The 15,416-nt window shown below is 30.2% G+C and overlaps 1 pseudogene; it reads right to left on the bottom strand.

Moving 5' to 3' along the window:
• Positions 1 to 10,715: 10,715 nt before the first annotated feature.
• LOC101493318 (uncharacterized) overlaps positions 10,716 to 15,416 on the bottom strand; it is an 8,183-nt pseudogene continuing 3,482 nt past the window's right edge.

Raw genomic sequence — 15,416 nt, forward strand, 5'->3', positions numbered from 1 at the left:
GAAACTCATGATGTTGTAGTAATTGTGTTATAAGTGTTAAGTGTTATGTTTTGGAATTTGGTGATAACATGTTTGATTGCAATACCATTTCGAAACCCATGATGTTGTAGTAATTGTGTTATAAGTGTTAAGTGTTATGTTTTGGAATTTGGTGATAACATGTTTGCTTGCAATACTATTTCGAAACTAATGATGTTGTAGCGATTGCGTTATCAGTGCTAAGTGTTAGGATTTGAGATTATGTATGAATGTGATTGAGTTAGTTATGAATTTTTGGAAAAATGATGAGGGAAATCGATTTCCCAATCGATTGGATGAGTTGCAGGAAGTTCACTATTTTAACCTAATCGATTTGCCAATCGATTGTATAAATATGTCTTTCAAAATCTTTTAAGAAATCGATTTGGAAATCGATTGGCAGAGAGGCAGGAACTCAGCAAAACTGCCAAAATCGATTTGGAAATCGATTTGGCAACACAGGGACTCATCAGAACTGACAAAATCGACTTAGAAATCGATTTGGTCATGCAAAAACTCAGCAGAACTGACCAAATCGATTTGGCAATCGATTGGCTCAGCAGAAGTCCTTATTTTGAGTTAGATAATCGATTGCTCAATTGATTTATCAATGCTTTGGTCATTTACGTATTACTTGATGATTTGAGAACTTCATTTTGAGTTCATTGTTAATTGGCAAGCATTATATGAACTTTTAGCATATGGAAAATCCTTTTAAGGTGCATGCTTAGTTGAAAGGTTATTTTGTGCATTTAAAACTTAAATGTTATGTGTTATCTGTTAATTTCGGTTGGTGACCCTTTACAATTATTGTGGAAATCTGGGCTTTGCCCTCAGATGAGAGTCAGGACGATCCTACCGGTTCGTACCCTACGGACGGGAATGGAGATGGGAACGCTTGATTGCAGCTACGTTAGGAGGATCTCACGGGACGCGTGGAGATCACTCAGGGTGTATAGTTTTTGGTAGGATGATCAGATTAGGTTGATGTATAGGGACTAGACGTCCTACTTTTTGGGTTGGAGTATTTTGATTTGGAAAACTGTACTTATACTAATATTGTCAGTTTGACATCTTATTTGAATGGGTCCCATGTACCATTTGTTGTTGTGTAAATGCTTTGGATTTATATTTGGAGAAACTTTTCCGCTGCTTGTAAATTATAATGACTCAATTATTTATCCAAAGACATTTTCTTGTTTATTTCTCTGTTTCAGTTTAATTTCTTTTGAAAAAAAAATACACCCTCGCTTAGAAAAACGGGGTGTTACATGTGGAATGAACATGTCAGTAAATAATTTATTTTATTACATATTATAATATAGCATGATATGTATATTTTAATATATTTGTAGTATAGGTTATTATAAAGATGATTTTAGGATAGACGTAAGTTATTTTAGGTTATTACAACACTGATTTTAGGTTATTACAAAGCTGATTTTAATGAAATAATTGTATATTTAGATTATAAGTTATTGTGTATTATTTTTAATAAACAGGATAGATATGTCTCAAAGGTTGTTTTAAATGGGAAAAAGCAAGACTAATTCATTGATATCAGATATGTATTACATGCTCAGATAGATCATTGGATTACTATATCTAGATTACATCCTCTACAAAGATATAGTTTGCACATGATTGACGGTAATCTGATATCTGCTTTTGCTGAGAGATGGCATGCAGAGACTAACTCATTTCACTTGTCATTTGATGAAATGACTATTACTCTTGACGATATTAGGGGTCAAGAGAGCATCTCATGTTATGGAGAGTTTTTCACACATCTCGCTAATGTCAATGAAGATATGGCAATTGCTGCTGCTGTTGAGTTATTGGGAGTTGATTAAAGCAAGTTCTCTGTCAGTCACAATCATCTGAGGAAATGAGGTGTTTGAAACAAACAACTCTTTTAACTTCTCCAATGCCCAACAAAAGTTTTCTTGTCGTTCAGAATCCATATAAGCAAATGCAACGTTAAATATCAACCGAGTTGAAGTTACACCAACAATTTCAAACAATGGTAACTTATACATATTGGTTTTGTAGGTGCTATCCATGATCAATACAAAAGGGAACATGTTCAACAAAGTTATGGAATCTGGGTGTGTCCAAAACATGTCCCTCCCTACGTTGGAGTCTCCAAGAGTCCTACTCCAACAAACATACTTCTTAGCTTCAAGTAACTTCAACAAATGTTGCATAACAATTCTAGGTCCTTTCAAATTCTTCCTATATCTGCTTCGTCGCTTGTAAATTTGATAGATATTAGTCACATTCTTCGTATCTCGATCTCTCAAAAATGACAAGATGTGTCTCGGTGCAACGTGATACTTTGTCAGCTCGTCAACGTGTTTCTTATCTTCTTCTTTTAAGCATCCCAAAAATGCATTATTCTCAAAAGTAGCAATTAACTCATAGTTGTGAAGTCCACACATTAAACTAATAATCCATCATTCAGCATTTTCAATGGTCTCGATCTAAGTTTAAACGGACAACCACACCTTTTAGTTGATGTACTTGTGTTACTTTTATTTGACTTATACTTTCCACCTCTATCACAACCAAAAATTAATTTTGACTTCCTTCCTCTTTTTCCAGTCTCTACGTCAGGTCGAGTATTGATAACTGCTACTCGATTTTGTCGGTCGACCTCTCTTGCCTATGACACGACAACTTCTCGTGACTAAAAATTTTGATCAGTTGTGAATGCTTCAATTAAATCTATACATACTGGTAGTGCTTTTTCCATCCCTATTTAAAAAAAAAATATTAAAAAAAATTAACATACCGGATTGTTGAAATTTTCAGTTAAGAATAATAACTATCGGAAATTTCAAATTTCCGGTAATACAAATGTAACTACTAAACATGTATTAAAAATATCTACCAAAAACTTAGTGGCAAAATTTTTGATAACTTAATTGAACTATTAGAAATTTGAAATACAAAATTTCCAGTTATGTATTTTTGTGTATCAGAATTTAAAGAAAAAATTATATTTACTAGAAATTTAGTTTTGGGGATGAGAGTTTGAAGTAATTTTTTTTTACCACTCAATGAATAAAAATTTTAAAGATAATTTTAGGTTTTTAACAAATTAAGGGATATAAATTTAATTGGGGGATACAAAAATTAACTTTCCTCCTAATTTCATTCATTGAATTAAGATTTAGTAATATTTGGGTTTTAGTTTGTTATATTCACTTATTATTTGTTTTAATATGTATTTGTAAGGCATAAATGTTATTTAGTTATTTTTTTAAAATTAAGATTAGGTGATATCTATATCTATATCTATACTAGATTACAAAGAACCTATTTCATTGTCTCTACCTTCCACCACTTGTTACCTTAACATTGATTCTCTTCTCTCAATTGTTTACTAATAAATGCGTTTATTTGAATTTATTCTAGTGGCTCTAATTTAAGCAGGTTTTCCATACATTTTTAAGATATACAAACTTATTAATTTAAATAAAATTTCTGCAAATATCAAATAGATAATGTTTCTAGTAAATAACAAATGAATAAATGTCAATTTTTAGGATCTATTGATTTAACATTTTTTTTTATTTTCTAGGAATTTATTAATGGTGTATTTATGTTCTGTTACCATTTATCTTTTTATGTCTTCTCTATTATGTTATTTGTTTACTTTTTTGTTAGTTATTTTTACTATTAACATATCTAGACTAGTTGGAAAAAAAATAATAGAGTTGAAAATTTTATTCTAAAAATAAGAACCAACAAAAAAATAGTGACAATAAAGTTGGACAACTATGAGTAAGCTAATTATTTATTAATATATCTTTTTAGCAATTTTTTAATAAATAGTGAAAATGCATGAATTAGAATAAGATCTGATACAAAAAATTATTAAAAAAAATGATCACTTTAAATGGTAGTATTTATACAGCATAATTGATCTAATTCCGTGAAACGAAATTGTCGCATGTATCATTCATATGAAAATAATTGTCCACCTTCACTCATTCTAAACAAACATATTAGAGTTGAGTTCAAAATTAATGCTTTTGCTATTTTTGAATTTCTTTTTTGATGATTATGTTTTGACTTTGTATTGGTTTCTTTTACAAATACTTCTCTATTAAGTTTGAGAGTACTTTAGTTGTTGATTTTTTAGTTTTTATTTTATTATTCATGTTGATCATTGATTTTGAGTTTTATTTTTTTTTCAACATTTTTCTGTTAAAGTTATTTTTGAGTATTTTTGTTTATTTTTAATCATCGAATACACCCACAAAATCTATTCTATAAATGATAAATTAATTTCACATTTAACACTTCATATCTCTATTACTTACCATATTGAATACTCTTTTTATTTTGAATTCGGTTATGCTTTATTAATTAAAAATAAATTACATTAAAAAATTATTTGAAAAATAATTATCCATTTATTACGGTTTCCATCTCATGTAAATTTATAATACATTTTATTGTCTATTGGAAACAAATTGGTTTTTATACTTAGAATTTTGATTATAAAAAAAGTATTTTATGAGAACAAGATTTAACAGAGTATGAAAAAAGATCCGTGTTTTTGAAAGAAAAAAAAATAAGATTTGATTCGAATTTATAAGTGAAGAAAATCTAAAATAAGATTTGATTCACATTTATAATTGAAAAAAATCTTTGACCAAATTAAAAATAAGATATAGTCAAGATTTGAAAAAGATTTATCTACAACAAAATATGAACATAATCAATCTAAACAAAATACGAACAAAATCAATCTAAAGAATTTACAAACTCAATCTGAACAGATCAATCTGACAAATTTACAAGCTCAATATGTTCAAAATACAAATATAACCGATCTAGAAAAATTGCTCAAATTGGATTCATAAATAAAGAATTGGCTAGAGAACATAATATCAAAATACATTTTGTTCAAAACTATTTTTGAATAAGATCATTTTTGACCAAACTAGTAATGAATATACAATTCATAATTAAACAATGACTAAATTGAAGCCCTAATTTTATCAATAAATAGATAGTCAAGGCTGAAAAAGAATATCATCAAAAAATCAGAAAAGAGTAGAAGAATTCAAACTCAAATTCCAAATTTATCTTAGAGTTCAAAGAGAGAAACACGTATTCGAATGAGAATTGTTTTCCGAGTGTTTTTATCTTAAGAGTGTGAGAGTTATTATTATTATTATTATCACTTTTTTTAGAAACAAACACTTCAAGTTTCAATCTTTTGTATCCAACTCGATAGTGGTTTAGTTTTTTCTTCAATCTGAAATTGTCAGATTGTTATGAAAAGACTTGTCTTATAGGGTCAAGGTGGTTAACCAAGTTAGAGGTAAACCAAGATAAATCTATGTGTCTAATTATTTATGCTTTCATTGTTTGCGGTCTCTTAACATGATTGTTTCTTATATAAGTAATTCATAAAAATAAATCGACTTTTATCAAATTAATAAAAAGTTATCAACTTTGTCAAACACAATTCAACCTCCAGTTCTCATGTTTGCACATTCTCATTCTTTTTGATTTGATTTCCCACAGAAAAATTCCTCCATGATCTTACTATTTCAATGTTATTTTAATTTGGCTTAATTATATAATTAGTCCTTGTAATTATGTGTTTGTTTTAGTTCATATAAGTGTTTCTTTTATTATTTTTTTGTAAATATTTTTTTTTTAGTCTCTGCAAAATTTACTTTTATTAAAATTAATTCATGCAATTCTTTATATCTCTAATAATTAAGGAAATAAAATTAAATACTATAAATCTCGTAGAGACTCATTTTAATAAAAAAAAAACCAATTTTATAAGGATTAAAACAAATAAATAAGAATAAAAAAACAAATAAAAAATATCAGAAAAAATCAAACTAAAAAATTTATAAAAACTAAAACAAAAAACGCATTACAAGAACCAATTATATAGTTTGATATTTTTTTTAATCAATTTTTAATTTGCTATTTATTTTACTGTTGTTCGCTAGTTTGGGTTTACTTATTACAATATTGGTATGGCAACTTATTTTAAGATGTTCAACTAGCATTTGGTAAAACACTTTTGTTATGGCATTCTTATGATGACGCACGCATACAATTAACTATTGTTGGTTTTTATTTTATTTTAAATAAACTAAACTTATAAAAATATAAAATAATACAGAAAAGTAAGAAAAATAGAAAGAGAGAATGGGAGAATAAGATATCATTACATTATGCTCTTCAAGGTATCAAAGTTGTATGTCATATAAGTTCTATTTATAGGATACTCACTTTATAACTTACAAGAATATGATTGATATATCATAATGATCTATTAGCAATTCACTAATATTAAGGATTAAGTTTTTAACTCGTTTAATTTGTAAAGGATATTTGCCAAATATTCATATTCATAACACTTTTCTTTAGATGTGTATTAAGGACATGTCTCAATAAAACCTTATTAGGAAAACCTAGTGGGTAAAAACCATAGTGAAGAAAAAAAAGGTACAATATCCTCTATGTGGGAAGTGCTTCATTAAAAACATTACCAGGAAAGTCCGATATGACAAAACTATGGTGAAGAAAAAAATACTCCATAATATATTTATTTCTCCCTCGTGTAGACAATCATATTTAAAATGATGAAGATCAATTGTTTGTTTTAGTTGTTGAAAAACTTTATTTGGTGGTGACATTGTAATTATGTATCAAATATTGTCACATAAATGATTTTCTCGATGTTTGTATCACCACTTAGTTGAAGATCATGAGTGATATATTTTGATGGAATAAGCCTTGTTATATCTCCTTTAGAGTATGTTTGGTTGGAGGGATTTAGAGGGACGAGAAGGGAGGGGAGGACAACAAAATTCCTTCTCAAGTGATATTTTCTCTTCCTCCATTTTGAGGGGATTTGGAGGAGGGGAGATAAAGGAATCCATATAATTTAAAAACCATTCAAAATTCATCCATTCCCCTTGAACCAAACACAAACCATTAGAAATCTCTCCCCTCATCTGTTTTAAACCAAACATGTCTCTACTTTTTCTCGTCCCCCCTTCATAAAAATCCCTCCATTCCTTTCCCGTTCATAAAAATCCCTCTCTTCCCTTCCCTTTTGTTGCACCAAACAGACCATGTGTCATTGTCTCAACTGAGCAATGCATGCAACATTATTCTCATAAAGATCTGTTGTGGTCATATTTTTGATACACAAATCATAAATCTCATGCATGTGTTGAGTCATAGGTCTCTACCAAAGCACCTTCTCAATTTGCCTCATGTAACAATAAAATTTCTTCATCATTTGATGATATTGTTGTGATTAATTTCACATATCTCAATGAAATGGATGTACTTACTCGTGTAAATAAATAGCTTCTTTTTGATTTATACCATTACGAGGATTAGACAAATAATATGCATATCTAAGCTAACAAAATATATACTTGATGTTCTTCAAATGTCTTTATATGTGTAAAGAAATACATATGTTTAACAGATTAACAACAAATAATCAACAAGATACATTATCGTTTGATTGAACTAATATATGATAATCCAAGATCCAATAGTAATCATCATTTTCTAGAGCTCTAAAAATACACGATTTCATAATTGATGACTTTACAATAATCAACGTGCGCAACTGATTTAATTTTTTCATGAATTTCAAATGAGTGTGATCGGAGAACTTAAGTTCTTCTTAGGGATACAAATTCAACAAAGTCAAAAAGGTATATACACTCATCAAACTAAATATACAAAAAGCTTCTCAAGAAGTTTAATATGATTAATTGCAAACCTATGGCTATACCAATGCACCCTACTTGTTCACTTGAAAAAGAGGAATCGAGCCAAAAAGTTGAACAAAAAACCTATAGAGAAATGATAAGAGCACTTTTATACCTCACCACTTCTAGACCAGGTATCATGTTTAATGTGTGTGTATGTGCAAGATTTCAAGCTGACCATAGAGAATCCCATTTAACTGTTGTTAAGAGAATCCTTAAATACCTAAAAAGCACTACCAACCTTACCTTGTTCTACAAAAAATCTTCTAAGTACAAACTGGGTGGATACTGTGATTCTGATTATACTGGAGATAAACTTGAAAGAAAGAGCACTAATGGCAACAACATATTTCTAGGTGACAACTTAATATCTTGGTCAAACAAGAGACAAAATATCATTGCAATGTCAATAGCATAGGCTGAGTACATTTTCGTAGCAGACTGCAGTTCTCAACTATTTTGGATGAAACATCAACTAGAAGATTACAAAATCCTAGAAACCAACATTCTCATCTATTATGATAACACTTCTACCATTTGCATAACCAAAAGCTCTATCCTACATTCTAGAACTAAACACATAGAGATCAAACACCACTTGATTAGGGACTTTGTACTAAAAGGGATACTAAACATTCAGTTTGTAGATACTAAAACCAATGGGCTGACATATTCATCAAACCACTGGTTAAAGATATTTTTGACTTCATCAAGAAAAACTCAAATCTTACCTTCATATCTGACAGGTGTTGTAATAACTTCAAAGTAGTCTAGTTTTATATTAGTTTTTTTAGTTTTTATATTCTAATGTAATATGTTATATTCATGTTATTATAAAAAAGGAATATTAAAAAACAAAAAATAAAAAGAGCAAGTTTTATGACAAAAGGGAGAGAAAGATATTTGATAAAGTGAGAAGAAAAAAGAAAATGATACTTAGACTTAGGGAGAGTCCTAAGTTAGGGGAGTCAAAGAAATATAAAGAAAAGTTATACAAGTTTTCTCATCATCAAGAAGGGGGAGATTGTTGGAACCAATATGGTTTTATACTTAAAGTTTTGAGGATGATAAAATTATTTTGTGAGAACAATATATTTGACTTCACAGAGTATGAAAGAAGATTTGTGTTTTTGAAGACAATCTAAACTAAGATTTGATTCTGATTTATAATTGAAGAAAATCTAAAATAAGATTTGATTCAGATTTATAATTGAAGAAAATCATTGACCAAGTTGAAAAGAAGATATAGTCAGGATTTGGTCAAGATTTATTACAAGAAGATATGCATTATTTATAAGAAAAATTGATCAAGATTTATCCAACTTTGTGAAACATAATTCAACCCTCTTTATCGTGTTTGCACTTTCATTAACCATCCATACACATTTGCTTCAAATACTTAAATACCTGTTTAAAATAAAAAAAATTAAAAACAAATTTTTTTCTTTATTCTGTAAACAAATTTGAAAGTTAAAAATAAAAAAAGTGAGTATTTTTTTATTATATCAGATATTTTATGAGTGAAATTTTTGATATACTTGTTGTACTGGATTTTTTATATGTCAAGTATTCAAAACTTGTAACCATTTGAAATAATAAAGTATTCGGAATAATTAATTTCATGTATTTTTTTTTAATTCTAGATTTTTCTTATTTTAAAAAATCAAAGGACATTTTTAACTATAACTTTTAAATGTTTCGAATTTACTTTTTTTTACAAAAGTTCGGAAGTTGCTTCTTCTTTGGATCTTTTTCATTGAAACTAGTATAATACTCGTGCTATCGTACGGGTGGTGCGTTGTTTATATATTTTTATTTAATTAAGTATTTTTTATAATAAATAAAATAAAATAAATGAAATTAATTATTGTAGTCGATAATTACCAAACTAATATATTAGTTGTACTTAAAATTATTAACATGACAACAAAATAATTTATGATGTGCTTGTGAGAGTTAAAATTTCATGAAGATTTATCAGTGATAGTATTGTGGTTGCTATAAAGTATCCCAAATAATATTGATTTCTAGAAAATAATTTCTCAAGACAATGAGCATGCAAGTTACAATGAAACATCGTAATAATAGAATTTAAATGTCATTGATTAAGACATATAATAATAAATCATAGTTTACTAAAATATGTTTTACATTTAAAGAAATCCACATTAGAAATGTCATTCATACATATTATCAACCGTAGGTTGCATTTTGATGTTAAATTAGTAATGTATCATCAATGACTTTTGTAATGTCGAAAGACAACTTCATTTGTTGTATTTTTTTCCGCATCAAGGGTCATAATCTGCACCAAAGCCTTATAACATAATTTTCATCAAGGTCATAGTCTGCACCAAAGGCCTATAACATAATATGCATGTTAATTAATATGATCTTATGATGTAATTTCAATTGTATTTTGACTGTTCGATAAGATAACAAAATGTGAGAAATAGAGTTAACAACATACTTTAACTTTTAATGGTTCAACTACATTCTCTATAGTATATTTTTTCTATAACATGTTCAATGTTAGTTGACGATCCATCTCAACAAAATAATAATGATTGAAAATTGTCTTTCTATTGCAAAAATCGACAACAACAAAAATCCAAATTGCTAATTGTATTGTTTACTGTAAAACTAAGCATATTTGTTAAATTAGATTTATGTATATTATGGTAAAGCATTAATGTGGCATATCCATGATGGAATACTCAATAGATTAGTCTAAAGTACAATATTGAATTACAAAATAATTGAGCAACAACTTTTAACTAATTGAAAAGTTGATTAAGTGAGTGATGATCTAAATTTATAGGTTATGTTGATCATTTAGATGTTTTCAATGTCTATAGTTGTACTTTTTTTTAAGTCTTTATATGGAATAATTAAAGAAAATAATATACTTACAAATCAAAGAGATTGAAAAACCTCTTTGTATACAACATTATTTGTTGTATATGATGCCTGCTTATATTTGTCATGTATTAAAATCTTCAACCCATTCTTGCTTTTAGCTCTTGAAATAGCTACATATAACTGACCATGACTAAAGACTGATTTTGGCATGTATATCCTAACATAGTCCAATGATTGTCCTTGTGATTTGTTGATTGTCATACCGTAGGAAACAACTGTGGGAAATTGTCTCCTAATTAGCTTGAAAGGCCAAGGTGATTGAGAAGGTGACATAGACATTCGTGTTGGAACACAATCAAGAATGGAGGGTGAATCAATGGTGAAAATTGATAATTGACAATTGTGGTGTTTTAGAAAATGATGGAGAAAAGAGAGAGATTATGGAAGAGAGTTATTTTTTGATTTTCATTAGTATATCAAAATGGCATTAGTCTTTAAAACATTACACACAAAGTTATTTATATGGGTACAATGTGGAACCAAATCAATTGGCCCAAAAACATTTGAATTATTTATTACTTCCAATACACCACCTTAATTCAAATGCTCCACATTCTTCATGCATAGCTTCATTACAAGTTTGTTGAAAACCTCATTCGTAATGCCTTTCGTCAACAAATCTGCAACTTGTTCTTCGCTTTTGCAATACCCCAAACGTAACTGTCCGGAACTCACTAGTTCCCTCAAATAATGAAACCTCATCTCAATATGCTTGCTCCTCCCATGTGCTATGGGATTCTTAGCAAGGTTGATGGATGAAACATTGTCCATAAAAAACAAAACAGCTCCTCTCGTGTTGTTGTCCAGTTCACGCAGCAGGCTCACTAACCACACAGCTTGGCATGCACATAACGAAGCTGCGATATACTCCGCCTCGCAGGAAGAGAGAGCAACCACCGGCTCCTTTTTAGAACACCAAGAGATTAGTGCCCCTCCGAACATAAAGACATAACCGGCCGTTGATTTCCGATCGTCCTTATCTCCGCACCAATTGGAGTCGGCGTATCCGAGTAATTCGCAACTTTTGCCCATGTCACTTGCAGGAAATAAAATTCCACAGCCAAGAGTACCTTTCACATATCTAAGTATCCTCTTAACTGCTGCCAAATGTGACACCTTTGGCCTCTCCATGAACCTACTTGCAATACCGACACTAAATTCTGTTGGAAACGGCTTCACCATACGACTTCATTTGATTCCCCAAGCGTGTCACACGCGTCACGTAATCGTTAATCGTTTCCTTGTCTTCCATTTGAAGTAACTCAAACTGCCGCTTATGAGTTTGCTTCCAATGAACTTTGAAGTTCATCTTTCGTCATCGGCTTGAGATCCTTTGATTCCTCAATCGCCACCACAATATTATCGAATCTTGGTGTTAAAGAACACAATACCTTTGACACAAAATTATGTTCGGAAACGGCTTCACCACACGACTTCATTTGATTCCCCAAGCGTGTCACACGCGTCACGTAATCGTTAATCGTTTCCTTGTCTTCCATTTGAAGTAACTCAAACTGCCGCTTATGAGTTTGTAACCTCACCACCTTCGCCTTATCCACACCAGCATAAGCTTTCTCAAGAATACCCTAAGCTGTCTTCGTCGAGTCGCAATCGCCAACTTTTTCGAAGTTGTCACTATCGACGCAAGAATGGATCAAGAAAAGGGCCTTGTAGTCTTTTTTCTTATCTTCCTTGAATTTCGCTTCTTGAGCTGCTGTAGCCTCTTTACCAAGAGGAGTAATGCCATCGGTAATCATATCAAGAACATCTTGATATCCAAACAAAACTTTTATTTTTGTGCCATTTGTCATAATTCTTCGAATCAAGAATCGGAAGGTTGGTAGGAATTTTGTCATTGGAAACGGACATGATTGCAGCGGAATTGGATCTGAACCTTGCTCTTGATGCCAGATGTTTGAACACAATCAAGAATGGAGGGTGAATCAATGGTGAAAATTGATAATCGACAATTGTGGTGTTTTAGAAAATGATGGAGAAAAGAGAGAGATTATGGAAGAGAGTTATTTTCTGATTTTCATTAGTATATCAAAATGGCATTAGTCTCTAAAACATTACACACAAAGTTATTTATATGGGTACAATGTGGAACCAAATCAATTGGCCCAAAAACATTTGAATTATTTATTACTTCCAATAATTCGTGGAATATATATCAAGTTTCTAATATTTTTTCCTGAAATTATCTTTGATTCGAGCACATGATTTGCAAGCCTTGTAACAATAAGTCATGTTCCATTACACAAACCTTCAGATTGATCAAGATTTCACAAAAGCATGATTGAAGTTCCAACTTTTAGTTAATGTGCTAAAAAATTCAGGTGTAAGAATATCAAAAGATTCATTTCCATGACTTTCTGAACGATCAACAAAATCTGAACTTAAATACTCATTTTCTTCTCCTATAATTAGTGCAATATAGCAATGATATTAATTGGATATACACATAATTCAATAACTATAATTATATAAAAAAAAATTTAATAATAATAATAATAATAATAATAATAATAATAATAATAATAATAATACCTGATATTAAGCTCATCAATTATTCATTTATTGAATCAACAATCTCTATTGTCGATGCCAAAATTGCTCTACATTGCAAAAAATCTTCATTCTTGTAATTTTGGATTAAATTTAGATATGTGTTTTGAATGATTGCTTGAAGTGGATCATTGAAGTTAGTGACTGTCAACTCTGGTGGTATTTGGATCTCTACATGATCGTCATTAGGCTCTGAAAGCTTCACATCTCCTAATTTTAAGATCCATTCTGAAAATTGTTTAAGTTCATTCATATTTTCTCTTCTGGCAATAAATGCATTTTTTAGTGAGTCTTAACACTCGACAATGATCCCAAATATAGGAAGAGTTAATTGTTGCATTAACAATATCTAATCGGCTTCCTCTTGGGATAACCGGTAAAATTTGCCTAAAATCTCCACCAAATACTACAACCTTGCCTCCAAAGATAGTATTTTTGAACTTAGATTCACTCATGATATCTTTCAATGTTTTATCAAGTGCCTCAAAACAAATCTTATGAGCCATAGACGCTTCATCCCATATGATTAATTTGGTTGCCTTCAGTAATACTGCATGATCACTATATTTATCTATATTACATGTAGACGACTCTAGTGTAGGAACATGAATTTTAAACTTTGAATGTGTTGTTCTCCCACCTTGTAGCAGTAGTGATGTTATTCCACTTGAGGCCACTGTCAACACAATTTGCTTTCCTGAACGTATTTTTGAAGCCAACATTTGCCACATAAATGTTTTTCCTGTGCCACCGTAGCCGTAAAGAAAAAGTACTTCCCCTTTTGCTGCTCCACAACTTTCATGATTTTAAGGAAGATCACAATTTGCCAATCTATTTTTAACCAATATAATAAAAATTTAAAATATTGAATAAAAATCATAAGGGAATAGCAAAGGATATTGATGTGCTAAAGAACTTGTATGGAACTCGTCAATCCTTTTTAGTTTACCATTTTGTGTCTCCATTATAATATCTCTTTTTGAACATGTATCGACATCACCAACTATTAGTGCAGCCACTTCAGACACAGTTGGTTGGTTATACAATCTTCCATAAAAAGATCTTTCAGAAATCAAGCGTAGTTTCAAATCATGCACTTAATTATCTTGAAATCGTACTCTTGCCATTTTAAATGATTGAGCATGTATGTTGTATTGGTAAAGCATGTTATAAGCTCTTTGTAACACCCCGATTTTTAACAGCACAAGTGTATTATTATTTTTTTTAAACAAAGAAATAAAACAAAGAAAATACTTTTGGATGAAAAATTTAAGTCGTAACATAACGACAAAAGCCAACAATATTTACAAGTAGCGGAAATAGTTTTTGAAATACAAACCCAAAGTATTTACACGATAAAATAAACCACGGCTATGAGACTTATCAGACATAGCTCATACCCCTGGAGTATTCTCGGCAGACACCTATACAAATACATTGCCCCAAGAATTTTAACTTCCCCACGTCGCATCAAAAAAATGGTACAAGGACCCATCAAAATAAAAGTCAAACTGACAATATGCGGTATAGGTACAGTCTTTCAAATTGAAATAAATACATCCACAAAAGAAAGACAACTAAACCCTATACAGTCCTCTAATCTGATCATGCTACAAAAGCTATACAACCTGGGTGATCTCCACACGCCCCGCAAGATCCTTCTGACATAGCTTCGGTCAGGTATGACTAACTACTTTTCCATCTTCAGGGTACTAACCGGTAGGATGATCATGTTTCTCATATGAGGGCAAAGCCCAGATTTCCACAATAATTGTAAAGGTCACCAACCGAAATTAACAAATATCACATAGCAAAATTCTTATATTTTCAAATGCTCAAAAGAACCTTTCGTCTTAGCATACTCCTCGAAAGGGTTTTCATATGTCCAAAAATGCATAAACAATGTTGAAAAATGAAGTTTTAACAAACTGCACTGTCATAGCCGAATACAACAGAGAAAATGCAGATTTTCAGTTCTAAAATAGCTCTGAATCAATCAACACTTCGAATATTCATTAAATCAAATATGAACACATAATTACATCAAAAATTAATCAACCCAACTTCACACCTCAAAGCAATTACGACAAATCACAACAACAACCGAATATGTATATACAATCATCA

This window comes from Cicer arietinum, chromosome 5 (genome assembly GCF_000331145.2).
Source record: "Cicer arietinum cultivar CDC Frontier isolate Library 1 chromosome 5, Cicar.CDCFrontier_v2.0, whole genome shotgun sequence".
Lineage (NCBI taxonomy): Eukaryota > Viridiplantae > Streptophyta > Magnoliopsida > Fabales > Fabaceae > Cicer > Cicer arietinum.